The 15,474-nt window shown below is 32.4% G+C and overlaps 1 long non-coding RNA gene across 1 annotated transcript in view; it reads left to right on the top strand.

The window, feature by feature from the left end:
- LOC141546508 (uncharacterized) overlaps positions 1 to 12,646 on the top strand; it is a 71,367-nt gene extending 58,721 nt beyond the window's left edge. The window contains exon 4 of the long non-coding RNA XR_012483317.1: positions 11,583 to 12,646. This is a non-coding gene — a long non-coding RNA (uncharacterized LOC141546508). The remainder of the gene's footprint in view (positions 1 to 11,582) is intronic.
- Positions 12,647 to 15,474: the final 2,828 nt, after the last annotated feature.

The raw sequence follows: 15,474 nt of genomic DNA, 5'->3' as shown, positions 1-15,474 counted from the left end.
TGAAGGTTAAGGGCAATTCTGAAAGAATTCAGAACTATTCATCTAAAATAAATTCCCTAAAGCTGAAAAGAAGGAAATAAAGTGGCATTTAAGGACCATTATAATGACCCCCTAGACAAGAAATGAGTTAATCATTGCAAAGGTGTTTAAAAAATTGCTGTGCTAGTCAAAAGTTAATAAAGGAGACAATATGAAAAAGAGAATAAGGGTCCAACGTTAGAATTAGGAATCTTAGGCAAGTTCCAAGATTTTTCATTGTCCCCTTGGGGCCCTTCAGTAACTGTAATTGAAGTAGTTTCCACACTAGATGCTCTCTCCACAACTCAAATTACTAATGGATCAAAAATAAAACTAATTTAAGAAACCAAGTCAAAGCAGACTATATAGAGAAGTGTACATTATCTCATTGACACTAATGATTCTGTTCAAATTTAATCATAAAATACTTTATCTTATAGGGGCTAGGACAAGTTTTTGTCCTTGCTGTCCATTTTAATCAAGATATCCTACAGTTTACTGGCTAGATCTTTAAGGACAAGGATTTAAACCAAAATCAATCTGATTGTCATTGAAGTTTTCACTGGCCACCAATAGGCCCTAGCCAAGGTCCATTTGCTCATTGTTTGGGTCCTAATTGACTCAATTAAATATCAATAGCAATCATTTGTCCTTTGGCCAAAAACCCTGAAAGACTTCCCCTCCTAGATTTATTCATTTATTTTATGTATATGTGTATATATATATATATATATATATATATATATATATGTATGTATAATTTTTTTTTTGATTAGGTGAAAGAGGTAATTCTTTACTTCAATTTACTGAGATGTTCTGACTTCAAGTCCAGTGTTCTATCCTCTGTGAAGCTGATTCAAGGCATCATGAAATATTACTTGAAGTATCCCAAGGCTCTTGGCATGTGATTCCTTATAACTAATATGTAGGAAAAGATTATGAAAGGAACAAAAATCATACTAATTAAAAGACATATACTTTGTGTTAGGAACTGTGCTAAGTGCTTTATAATTATTATATCAGTTGATCCTCACAACATCCTAGAATGTAAGGCCTATTATTATCTCCATTTTATAAATGAGGAAACTGAGGTAAACAAGTTAAATGACTTTGCCAGTCACATAGTTGGTAATTATCTGAGATTGGATTTAAACTTTCTGTCTCCCAGACCAATACTCTATCTACTATTTACCTAGTTGCCCATACTGGGAGAAAAACACCATCACCCATTCTAGTTTATTGATTTATTTTACGAATAGAGTTTTTATGAAATAAATCTGAATAAACTTGAGGAAAATAGTACCACTGAAATAGTACTAAATAGCTATTCAGTAAGAAAAGTCCAATACTGTCAATGATAACCATATATTAGTTTATAAGGTGAATTGTCTTGAAACCTTATTTCCTAAATAAAAGCATCTATAAAATCTTAATTAATTAATTAGCAGTTGCAAAAAATTACACAAATATCAGTATTATCATAACAACTGAAGACTCATTTTAGATTTATTTTTTGCCGTACAATAAAAATAAATAGAGAACAAATGAGTCTTTGGGGAATGACCTCCATTCTAAGTTTCTCTAGAAATAAATCTTGGTGTTTTTTTTTTTTTTCCTTTTTTCCCTTATTTTTCACAGAATTTTATTTGACAGAAGGAGCTCAGGGGAAAAAAAAAAAAAAAGAATTTAAAATGCCAGCAGTTTCAGTTTAACATTTTCATTGCACTTAAATGAAAAGCAAGAAATCTTCCCATGACACCTGGGATTCCATTTGGCATAAAAAATAGCATTGTTGTTGGTGAGAAAGAATGAAGTAATTTCAATTGTTCATCTTGATGTTGAATTGTAGATGCAGTGAAACCCACTTATATTCTATTTTCTCATTTTAGACATTTCAATATCTTTGTTTCTAGAACACTGACACAAATGATTTCATTACTAAGAAAAGTTGGTGGAATTTACTAAATCAAAGCAAATCAACTCAAAAGGTATTAAAGATACCTTATTAAACTAATTGCTAATTATTTGTACAGTATTTTCTATGGCCAATGAGGGGACTGAAAGATACTTGTTTATATATGACTATTTTGAGATTTGAAAATTGAACTAACTCTGAAACAAGTATTCAAATTAAATTCTTATTTTAGTCAATTAGCCTTAATTTACTAAATATCTATGCACACAACTAAGCTGATTATTTTGGTGTATACAAGAGATTAATTTAGGCATCAAAATGGGCAATTTAGGCAATCAATAAAACTGATTAAATGTATATGCACAATAATGAGATAGTACTGAAATCATAACATCAATTATCTATACAATTTGTACATATGTCTGGGCAACTAGGTGGCACAGTGTATAGCAAAGCTTCTTATACTATGGCCTTGACTTCATATGGGTCATATATATGAATGTGAGGATCGCAAAAAATTTGCCAGGAGTAGAAAGTATCAAATATTATGTCAAGACTTAATTCTTTATGTAAAGATACTCATATCTATCACATTAGCATGCAAATTTGCTTTTGATTTAAATAAATGGTGAAATTTTATGAACACCAAAGAATTGCTTTAAAATAAATTTCTTTATGGTTTATTTTCAGCAAATATTTGATTTGTATGTCTATTTTACATACATATATAGCCTGGGTCTCATAAAAATTCTCAGACAAAAGAGGTTGTGCGTGGGAAAAGTTTAAGAAATTCATGGTATATCAAATAGTGGTCCTGAAATGATAAAGTTTCATCTTCCTAAATTCAAATCTGACCTCAAACACTTAATAGCTGTGTGACTCTGGGCAATTAACTTCATTTCCTTATCTGTAATCAGTTCAGCCATACTAATTATGGAAGTAACAAAAATAATTTGCACTTCAATAGTACTCTAAGATTTTTTTTTTAATATCCATGAATTCAAGGAAAAATAGCAGGTACTTACACAAATATAGCAACAACCCTTATGCTTCTTTCCATTTAATGAGTGAGCATTCTTGCAATGAAAGGATGGAGGAAAAATTAAAAAAAATTAAAAAAAAAGAAACAAAGTCAGTTGGCGGGGAGAGATTTATTGATAAAATAACTTTGTTTTAGTCCCATTCTCAAGTTAGGGTTATTAATTCATTCTTTTATGATATTCTTTGAATCCTTCTATTGTGAAAGCAAATAGGTTGCCTAGTAGCAACTCTGTAGATCTTAACAAGGTAAGAAGTTAAGGGAATATTTGACATATTTAAAGACTCATGGTAAAAGTCTTCTAACTTTTAACTTGTCTACTCTGAAAAATCACTTATATAACAAAATGTGAGTTTAAGGGGCAAACGGGAAACAATAGCAATTGCATCATTCATGTTAATACTCAGTATATGTACTCTCCTTAAAGCACTGATTAAAAAGTTGAGGATGAATCGGAGGTCACTGAATTCTCTGGACTTGCTAAGAAATAAGTTAGGTTGAGAAAAGTGACAATTCAATTCTGATCTTTATGAAGTCCCTATATATTCCCAGGCAAAAGTATAGAATTATTTTTGTTCAAGTTTTTCTTTTTATAAAAAGAAAATAATAGATTGTGGCTAGAATATACTAGACTTATATTTATAAAACAGTTAATATTTGTCAGGCTCTGTGCATGACATTTTCTCATTAATTAACAGATATTAGGTACCAGGTTTTGTATTAGATATTAGGAATGAAAAGACAATGAAAGAATATACCCTGATTTCAATTTGTATACACTCTAGTAGATGAGGCAACATCTCGTAGACAGATGCATAAATATATAGGTAGGTAGGTAGGTAGGTAGGTAGGTAGATGGATATATCTATGGATAGATGCATGAATACATAGGTAGATAGATGGGTAGATAGATATATTGATAGATAGAAGGATGGATTAATAGGTAGATAGATTGGTAGATATAGATCAGGGGTTCTTAAACTACAGCCTGCAGGCTAGATGCAGTCCACTGAGGATGTTTATGAGGCCCACCAGATTATGGCAAATGGGCTGAGGGGAGGAGATAGAATGTGAGTTTTTGTTTTTACTATACAATGGCCCTCCAACAATCTGAGGGATAGTGAACTGGCCCCCTATTTAAAAAGTTTGAAGACCACTGATATAGATATTTAGATAGATAGATAGATAGATAGATAGATAGATAGATAGATAGATAGATAGATGGATGGATGGATGGATGGATGGATGGATGGATGGATGGATAGATAGATAGATAGATAGATAGATAGATAGACAGATAGACATCTTTCTTTATGAGGCCTACAATGAAAAAAAAAAACTAGACACAGAAGACTAAAGCAGACTGCAGATGAAACTCAAGCAGTGAGATGACACACAGGGAGGTTATGTGGCACTAGGTCTGGAATAAGGATTATCTGAATTTAGATTCAGCCTTAGACACTTAGTTGTATGAAACAGGTCAAGTCATTTAACCTCTTTTTACTTCAGATTCATAAACTGTAAACTATAGATAATGATAATATCAACCTGCCAGGCATGTTGTGAAGATTTAAGTAAAATAATATTTATGCAACATTAATACCTGTCACATTTGACAAATGGTTCTTTTCTTTCTTCCCCCCTAATCTCCTTCTTTCTTTCTAGGATGAAATGGAATATTAAGGCTACCTGCAAAGGTAAAAATAGTTAAAGGTCAGAGAAACTGCTTTTGATTTTCATTTGCTGACATTGTTACTTAGTGTTCTGAACTCCTTGGCCCATGACAAGTAAATTCCCTACAGAAAGCTACAGAAATGCTGTGGAAGTTGCAAGATAGAGGTAAAGAGGAAACTTTAAAATTATCTACCCTCTAAATTTCTTTCTAGAATACAAAAACTAACAAACAAACAAATAAAACCTTTTGGATGTCCATTTAGAAATCAGAAAAACTACCACTGATAAGAATAAAAATAAAGGAAATACGCTTATGTTACATAAGTTGGCAGATCAATTATCCTATGGAATGTGACATTCTGTAGAATATATGGCATAATATTTCACACATTTTTGCAGCCCAGAGAATTCATTGTCATGGAGAAATTGAAATCTGTTTCATAGATTTAATATCCTTATCTCTTATTGCATAATTCATTTAATGAGTATATGTTTTCTGAACCTTTTTAGCTATTAAGCAGAAAAATGTCACACTGTGTCCTAGATGGCCTTAATGAATAAGAAATTTCTTATAAGAAAGGACAGATTCATTAAGCAGTCTGATACCCATTTAATCTAGGAGGGAAGAGAAGGAATAAACATTTGTGTAATACCTACTATGTGTCAGGCAATATAGTAAGAATTACTGTTTCATTTAATCTTCAAAATAACATTGAGAGGTGGGAGCTCTTATTACATTCATTTTGCATCTGAGGAAAATGAGGCAGACAGTGGTTAAAATAACTTGCCTGGGGTTACACAGCTACTAATTGTCTGGAGACATATTTGAACTCAGGTATTCTTTATTAGAAGCCCAGCATTATATCTACTTTGCCTCAGGTAGGTTATGGGAGCTACTGAACATAGGAGTTTCAAGTTTCACTGTGCTACATTGATTGGTAGTCTACACTAAATATGGCATTGATATATTGCTTTCCTGGCAGCAGGGGCACCAGCTTTCCTAAGGAGAGACAAACTAGCCCAGTTGGAAACTAAACAGATGTGTAGTTGGAGCAGAAACATAAGTTGCTTCTGTACAACTAGTCTGGGTGAGAACAGTAGATCTCATCTTTAAGAAAAGAGAGAGAGTGGGAGAGAGAGAGAGAAAGGAAGAAAGAGAAAGAAAGAGAGAGAAAAATGGAGGGAAGGAATGAAGGAAGGAAAAAAGGGAAGGAGGAAGGGAGGAAGGCAGGAAGAGAGGAAAGAAGAAAGAAAGCTAAGAAGCAAGAAAGATAGAGAGAGAAAAAGAGAGAGAGAGAAAAAACAAAGGAACGAAGGAACAAAGGAAGAAAGGAAAAAAGAAGAAAGTGAGGAAAGGAGATGCAAGGGAGAGACGAAGCAAAGATGGAAGAGAAAGAAAGAAGGAAAAAAAAAGAAAAAAGTTAAACATTGTATATAATTCACTTTTCGTTTTCTTAAAGGTTCATAATTGGTATGTCAGTGAAATCCTGAGAAATACAGAGTAGTTCTATGGAATCTTCTAAGTTTTCCTTTATGAAACAAACATATGACAGTAACTTGTAAATATGCTAAATGTATTATTCAGATGGTCACTTGAAAGAAAAGTCATACACATACATGTGTTTTATGCATGTGAGTATCTTTGTATATGTATAAATCTCTGTGTGTATTACATAGTCTGTTTTATCATACATATGTGCTATTTACACAGAGGGTTTATGTGTATGGTATGTGTCATATATACCATATTTGAATAGTATACATATTCATATGTATATATGCATATTGTATAATCTTTTATCTATCTAGTATTTGCATCTATCTAATATAAATATCTTTAATATAGATATATGTAAATACTTTCTGGATACGTGTGCATGTGTATGTGTTTATATTTGTGTATATATATATATATATATATATATTTGTGTATGCTTGGGTAGCTATGTTAAAAATAGATGCAAACAGAAACAGTATTATATATGTATATGCACACACATATTTAAATATACATATACACATGTGTATATTGTTGATATGTTTATATTATCAAGCTCATCTTGAGCAAGAACATACTAGCAGCTTAGAGAACCAAGAAAGGCTTTATATAGAAAGCAATGCATGAACTGAGATTTAAAGGAAACCCCATTTTTTTTTTTGAGTAAAGAAGAATAAAGAGATTGCATTGCAAGAAGACAGAATTTGTGCAAAGACCTAGAGAAAGGAAAAGAAGTGAGAAACAAAAGGACTGATCTCCTGAACAGTGATAATGTACAAGAGATGCCTCTTGGCTTGTAAAGAAAGTAGGGAGTCAATATAATATCTTGAACAGAGGCTAAAAGATGATGGACCAGTGCTTTTGGTGAAGAGAAAAGGGAAAGAACAAACAGAAAGACTTGATTTCAGAGGGGAGATATGAAGCAAGTGGACTAATTAGAAATTTTCATTATATTCCAAGCGCCATTATATGAGGACTTTAACTAGTATGGGGTTCATGAGAATAAAGAGGAAAAGAAATATCAGTTCAGGTAACTCCTCCTCCTGGAAGCCTTCTCTGATGTATCTGTTGTTAGTACTCTATTCACACCTTCCTAAATGTTCCTTGAAGTGTATTTTTTTTTTATCTTTGTTTTGAATTCCTTCAGAAGAATGAGAGCTCCCTTAGGACAAGGATGATTTTATTTTTAACTTTGTTAATAGTAGGCTCTTAACAAATGCTTTAGGAATAAAATCAAAATAAGGAATCAAAAGGAAAGAAATATTTGACTTAAAATCCTAAAAATCCTGCTTTATCACTGAAGCTAATAAAAGAATCTATTTTTAAAATAATTTCTGAAGTTGAATATTTAGTTGAGAATGAAAACTGGCAACTTTCATCTCTATGATTTAAATCATATTTTCCACCTCTTAAATCATAAAAGTCAAGAAGATTATGAAATAGTTGATAAGAAAACACTTTACAGTAAGTCAATCTTCCCCAAAACATTCATCCTCAACAAAAATGTAAATATATTAATAGTTATCACAGCTTTTAATTTTCAAAACTTTTTATTTCTTTGAGGTGTTGGTGTGTCATGTTTGGAAAGTACTTTCCAATTAACTTTTTTGTCTCACAAACTAAATTTCTGAAGAACTGAACCAAATATATTCAGCCTCTGCAGTCTGTCATCATTTTTTTAAAAGATGGTTTTTTACTTTAATCAATCAATCAATCTTCTGTCATGTTCATCAATTTGTACAAGTTAAAGCAGCTCACAGAATAGAACTCAGAAGCAAAATATAGTAACCATGGTAGGAATAGCTTTACAATTCCTAGGGGTGGAGATAGGAAGAATAGGAACTGGGGTGATTGTCCAAAGGAAGATTTGTTTTCATTCATGGAACTTAGTTATTCTTCAGCAATTGATCCTGTTTGCTTCAGATGACACATCTTGGGGAGATAGTTAACACTCTAGATCTTTATATCTTTAAAATATATTGTCTACAATGAAAACAAAAAAAGCTCTACATGTGTTCTGACCAGAGCAAAGTACAAAGGGATAGTCATCTCTTTATTCCTGGATGTTTTGCCTCTTTTAATGTAGGTCAACTTAATATGTGCTTTCTGAGCTGCTGTTTCACAGTGTGAAAGTCATATTGAGCTACCATACCTCCTTCCTGGGTCCTGGGATGAATTCTGCCTCATTGCTGGATAGGGATGAAATTCCTGGAGACTTAAAAACTAGCAGTTTAGATTTGGTACTGAATGTGTGAGAAGGGAACTGGACCTTTAGATTAAGGAAAAGTTTTCAAATACCTACCTCTTTTAATGTGAGATCATCAGAGAATCATAGGTAGCCCTGGCCTGCTGCTAAAGAAAATCCTTCCTCAAGCATTTCCTCACTATTAAACATTTATTTTTAATAAACTTAATAAGCAGCATTCTCAGTGTTGGACTTATACCTCAAAGAAGATCTTTGGCAAAAAAAAAAAGGTTCTCTCATAGGAGGATTGTATTTTAGTTGAACTACTTAGCACTTGTAGTCACAAAGTAGGACAACTTAAAAAAAAAACTCTATTAAAACTCCTGCCATTCTAAAGATTTTTGTTTTTCAGGCTTTTAAAAGAACCTCAAATCTGAGAGTTCCTATTCTCTATTCGGGAGCTTTATTAGGAATTCTTCTGTGACTATTTCCCCAAGCCACCTACCCACTTTCCAAGGCTCAACTTTCAGTGCACATTGTTAATCAGATTGCAATCCCAGGAAGGAAGCTTCATCAAATTAAAGAAACAAAGGTCCTTCACTAAGATGGAAACCTTTTCAAACACCAATCTCTTCTCATCTGAGATCACCAGAGGATCACAAAACCCTGGTCTACTGTTAAAGAAAATCTTTCCTCAAGCATTCCCTCACTAGTAAACATTTATTTTTAATAAGTTTAACAAGGAATGTTTTTAATCAGTGATCTTAAACCTCAAGAAGATCATTGGCAAAAAAATAAAAAGAAAAAGAAAGATTCTAGAAAGTTGATATATATTCATATATTTTATATTTATGCATGCATTTGTATCCATGTATGTGTATATATACACATATATAGATGTTGATATATATGTGTATATATATATATATATATATGACTATATAGAAAGGTCTATGCTTATACACTTATCTACACACACACACACACACACACACAGCATTTCTAGAACATTGGGTCACAAAAAGAGATATGTAGATTTCTAAATTTACATATGTACATTTGTATATGTGTCATATAGATGATACTGATTAATACGTATGTGTGTATCTAAATATATTTATATATTTATGATATAACATTTTTATGATAGCAAAAAATGAAAAAAAGTAGGTGACCATCAACTAGACAATGGATAAATAAATTGTGGTAAATGAATATGATAGAATATGACTGAGTTACAAGAAATTATGAATATGAGGAATACTAACAAGCTTGCATGCATTGTTTTAAAATATGGGTCTCTAGAAGTGAGTGGAAAGAAGAGTATATTGAGAAAGATAAATGATGTAGATGATGAATGCTTTCTACTCCTGACTTGTTTTGTGACCTTGAATAGGCCCTTTTCTCTCCTAGTCCTTAATTTCTTTCTCTAATAAAATGCCCCCTCCTCCCTCCATATATCATATGACTTCTAATAGGTCTCTTGGGTTCCAAAAAGTGTGTATTTTTATTTGTTTGCTTATTTGTTCTTTTGCAAAGATTTCAGTCTGAGCATGGAAATATTCCTCCTCAACATACTTCAATGACTCCCTGTTGCTTCTAGGATAAAATATAGCCATGAACCAGGCATTTAACAAATATCCCCAACCGCCTCCAATCCACATGTGCAATCTTATTTTAATCTAGCTTTTCAAATTTACTTCTTGTTATTCTATCTCTTTTTTAAATTCTGGCCAAATTAGTCTGCTACCTGCTTTCCAAATTTGGAAGATTAGAGATTGTCTCTGAGCATGGCCAGCAATTGTTCTCTTATTTCCTCAGTTTTTTAACTTCTCTTTTAAAGCTCAAACCAGATGTCATCTCCTAAAGAAGTTCTAGCCTGATGCCCAACCCCAAAGTAATGAAAGATTTTTCTCTCTTCTAGGCATTGGGTTATTTGAAGTCATTTAGAAGAAACTCTAAGATTTTATTTATTTTTGTGTATATTGTAATGCTTAGGAAATATTAAGTTCCTTGAAGGACGGAACTATTAATAATTTTGTCTTCATATCCATTTGAGCTAGCATAATGACTGGCTCTCATTTTTCTATTTATATTTTGGAAAAGCAGCAGCCACACTAGTGTGAAGAAGTCTTTAGATGCTTGGCAGAAATGGAGAAGATCATGGGAAAAAACAGATTTTTTAAAAAATGTTATCTAGTAAACGTCCTTATTCTACAACTAAATAAACTTTGGCTAAGAAAGAATTTATTTGCTCAGGGTTATACAGATAGAAAAGCACCAAGGTTAGCATCTGAATCCAGGTACTCTAGCTTTTTAAACTATATGTTGCTGTGAACATGATAATAACACCCACGCCCAGAATGTAATTGCTAATAGAAATCAATCTAGCATTTTGGAGGGAATACCTGCAGATACCACAATATATGAAACATAGCCCACACTTTATGGCTTAATTCATTTCAACTTTAATGTAAGATTCCATTCCAATCCCATATTTGACACTTGGATTTGATCAATTTCAACCATGCATTTATTGGAAATATTGCTTTATAACTCATTGTTGGAATAGGCAATATATGATTATACAGCACCACAGAAACACAAAACCTTAAAGTTGTCAGAAAATAGCAGAGGCCATCTAGATCAATACATAGTTGAACTTGGACTCTGTGTTCATTAAAATCTCTCACTCTGTCTCTTCTTCATCCACTTTAAATCATCACACATCTATGTACATACATATGTAAATATACATGTATAAATTTACACAACAATGGCTATCCAGCTTTTGCTTGAAAAGACAATGTACAGGGTGGGGTGGATATGGGGGACTCATCAATTTCCTAGAAATCTTTTTTTCTCTGTGTTGTCTCTAAGTGCTAGGAAGTTTTTTCCTTTCATTAAGCTTAAATGCATTTTTTTTTTTTTTACTTTTCCCCTTTTTCTCTCATTTTACTCCTTTGTCTTACAGAATCAGTCTCAGAGAACTGACAGCTCTGCTGATTTTTTTTTTCTCCAACTGGTCTTAGTTCTGCTTTTAAAGACAAAACAAAAATAAATGTAGTCTTTTTTTTTCCTTCCCTCCATATGATAGAATTTCAAGTACTTGAAAATACCTAACATGTTCTCTCTAAGTATTCACTTTTTCAGGATAAATATTTCCATTTCCTCTAATCAGTTGTTATATAGAACTGTTCCAAAGTCTTTCATCATACGGGTTGTCTAACTCTGGGTTCTTTCACCTTTATAGAATGACAGATGTGGAGTTGGAAGAGACCTTAGAAGCCCTTGAGTACAGACCTTTCCTTTCTTACTCCATACAAATGAGGAATATGAGATGAAGAGAAAGGATTTGAAACCATATCCTGATGACTACAAGTTCAATGCTCCACTCCCTTCAGAAGGCTGCATCTTACTATTCTTCCTATAATTTGATATTCACAATGAAATCTGAACCTTTATTTGTGGTCTGATCAGACCAGAATATAAAACAGTTATCACTTCTTCCATCATTATCATAATCATTTAATTTGTTTGGACCAGGTATTTCAGCTCCCTTCATCTGACCTATAGTGGTTATTCAGTCAATTCTTTGTGGGTGATTTGCAAACAGCTAATTTGGCTCACCTTACTTATGCTGAAGACTGCTTCAATAAGCATCACATCCTGAAGAAAATTGCCTTTATTCTTAAGTGCTACCTGCACTCTCCTTCCTGACCTTTCCTATTAAAATGACTCATTGAGCAAATTTACAGCCTCCCCTAAATGAAGATCATTTCCATGCTTTTTTGGAGAGACCTGTCTGAGTACTTGGCTATGTGACAGAGTATGTGATTCTTTAGATTTCAGAAGGGGAAAAAAGAGGATGTCTGAGTTTAGAGCATCTGTAGCTTCAGTTAAAGCTAGATGTTTCAATTACTCTAAATAGAGATCAGGACACCCAGCCTGTAACCTTCTTTACCATGTCATAATGTTTTATGAAGAGTTTTATATCCCATGTGTTATGCTGTCATGTTGTGCTGATACCAATTTGGACTGGTGTAGGAAACAGTCCATGAATTTAGAGTGTGCCACAACAGACAGCATTGACAAGGTCTCATAAAACTTTCCCCTGTGTCACAAGGGCAAGATAGCTTTGTTTTATTCTAAGTTTCTTAGTAAACTCAAAGCCAAATGTATCCTCAAATACTAAATGCTATCATAGTCCCAATGGTTCAATTTCTTACAATAAATCAGAATTCTACAATTTAAAATATAGTGAATAATAATGATGAACATGTAACAACAATAAAATTTACCAAAAAAAAAAAAAAATTTGTATACATGATTGTATTTACTGCTTGCTACAAGAGTATGAGGTTGTCATTTACATTATCTTTATTTGACAAATGAGAAGACTCATTTATCTATCTATTTTATTTAGATATTTATATATCTCAGAAGATATATAAATCAGGTCATACATAGCTAATAAGTGTCAAAGACTGGCCAAGAACCAAAACATTCTTAACTATTTTCCTAGGAGCTATTTATTGTTCACTATAACTGATTGCCTTTCAATTGATAAATGCCTCAATTTTATAAATAAATATTTTTAAAAGAAATGAATGCATTTAACATTAAAAGATATCTGTAATATCTTTTCAGTACTCCTCCTGCATGGGATTTCATCAAATCAAGGCTGCCAAATAGCCTTCCTTGAGCACCCATACAGATAAAATAAAATGTTTCTCAATCCCATAAAGCTCATACTGAGGTTGAACTTAAACTATTTGCCAGACATACATAAATAAAGGGCTTTGCTTGCTTATATAATTCTAGTCATGCAGTGGTTCTTCACAGGTAAATAATATGTGTGACAAAAGAGTTGATCAGAAGAGAGCATTATTCTGGCCATATTATAAATAATATCTAACCAGTAGAAAGGAAACTCAAATGACTACTAGGAAACTATGCATATCTTTTGTGTTGTTGACCTTTAAATCCAGTAATAGGAATTAAAATAGATTTCTGGGCTCTGATAGATAATGCAAAACAATAGAAACTCTAATTCTAACTGATGTTTATGTTTATGTTGACCAATTTTAACCTATTATTTGGGTGTATTATACTTGATAATACTCACTTACTTCTTTAAATTGTATCATAGTACTTTGACTTCTGCAAGTATGCTGCACTTTTCCTTGTATGATGTAAATTTCTTAAAGCCAGGAAATATATATTTTTCTAATTTTATTGTTTTTTTCCTTTCTTCTTTGCATACCTAGTGCCTATCAGACTGTCTGGGACAAATATTAGCCACTTGATAAAGGAATTCTTAATAAAATATAACTATTAATAAATGTTTTATATGTTATTACACCATTATCTCATATGAATGAGACATTTTCCCAAGAAGATACTAGGCTTTCAGAGGAAAAGGATTTGGGAGATAGTAATGATCAGAATCACCACTGCTCTCCATGATTTAGTGTTCAACTGCTTTCAATTCAAGGGAAATATAAAAGAAATACTCAATCATGTTAGCACTATAGAAATAGCCCAAATAAAAATATAGGAAAACACGTATCATATGTAAACATATGAACACGTGTGATTACACACGTAATAGGTATTTAATAAACACTTTCTTTGAAGTAGTATGCTATTTTCCAAGTAATTTCAAAAGAATTTCAGTTTTATCATGGAGGCAATGTTAATTGGTTGTCGCCAAATTGTTGGTTGATTTAAGAGTGTCAAATGATATCACTATGTGGGAGTCTAACCACAGCTAATCAGACCAATAGTGCACATAAGACTAGCACCAATAGCCCATGTAAACATGGAGCCAATAGGAAGCCACTAAAAATCCTTTTCTCCTTACCTTTGCTTGCTTTTATTCAAGGTTCATGGCTACTAAGGAAAGAGATTTCCATCTTCCCAATCAACTCATTAGGTTTTGCTTTCTATTCATAAAGGGATCTATCTGAGAAATAAGCAAGAAATTAGTTTTCTGTGTCCTTATACTGACCTTGATGGTACAGGCTGTCTATTCATAATATGAGTTATTATTATCTCATTAATACCATTTTGAGTCCTTAAAGAGAAGTGAAGAAAATTTAAGCTTTCTTTAAAAAAAAAAAAAAAAAGGTTCAATTTCCTCTTACAGGAATAAATGAAAGAAATTTTTAACTTTTTTTTTCCAGAAGAAGTTGCACTAATGCCAATCAAAATTGAAACAGCTGCAAAAAAAAAAAAAAAAAAAAAAAAAAAAAAAAAAAAAAAAAAAGGTACATTAAATATTAGGACACTGAAGAAGTATGGCTTTCAATCATCAAGCTCCAAGTATGAACTTCTGGTGAGCACCAGTCCTCCCTCTTTACCCTCATACCCAGGTCATCTTCACTAGTCATAGATTAAGATTCTCTTTTAACCAAGATGTAAAATAGATTAGATACACCTAAGAGGCAGTCAAACCTTTTAATTACAATTTCAAACCAAAATCACACCAAAGCATTGGTCTCTAGGGAAAGGAGAGTCAGATATGAATCTTTTTTCCTCCTTCCACACCTGCACATATTACTATTGGTCACTGTTGGGAATATCTTCTAATAGAGAAAAATAGCTATATATATGTCTATAATCAGCCAGGATTCAGACAAGATCTGTATTTAGAAACAACTTATTTCCTCCAAAAGTAAATGAAAAAAGCAATTTTAATTTCATGTATTTCTTCCAATAACTTGCCCAAGTACCAAAAACTAGCTATACTGAATTAAATAGTTTTTGATGATTTTCTTTGATAAGATCTTGTATAACTTAAGGGAAAATTAAGTCAGCAAATGTTCCTCAGAGGCTTCTATTGTCTACAATCAGACTTCAGAATGCAATCAGATGTATATTATTTCTAGTGCCCTCACCATGCATATAATTAAAACACCTGAATGATTGGTTCCACTTGTTAGAGATTTTGCTTATATGCAGTCCTTGCTATGGGTGGGGGATTTTTTTTTTCTTCTGGGAAGCAGAATTAGTACTGTTTACTATGATTTATATATTTGATGATGCCCTGTATCTATCTTTATTGTAACCTGTTGTTAACTCATTTATATTGTCTTCATTCCAGATAGAAAATCTCATCTGTCTTACTGAAGTACTTTGTG

The sequence above is a fragment of the Sminthopsis crassicaudata genome, chromosome 6 (genome assembly GCF_048593235.1).
Source record: "Sminthopsis crassicaudata isolate SCR6 chromosome 6, ASM4859323v1, whole genome shotgun sequence".
Lineage (NCBI taxonomy): Eukaryota > Metazoa > Chordata > Mammalia > Dasyuromorphia > Dasyuridae > Sminthopsis > Sminthopsis crassicaudata.
Note: the sequence above shows the minus strand (reverse complement) of the source record. Positions and strands in the feature narration are given on the sequence as shown.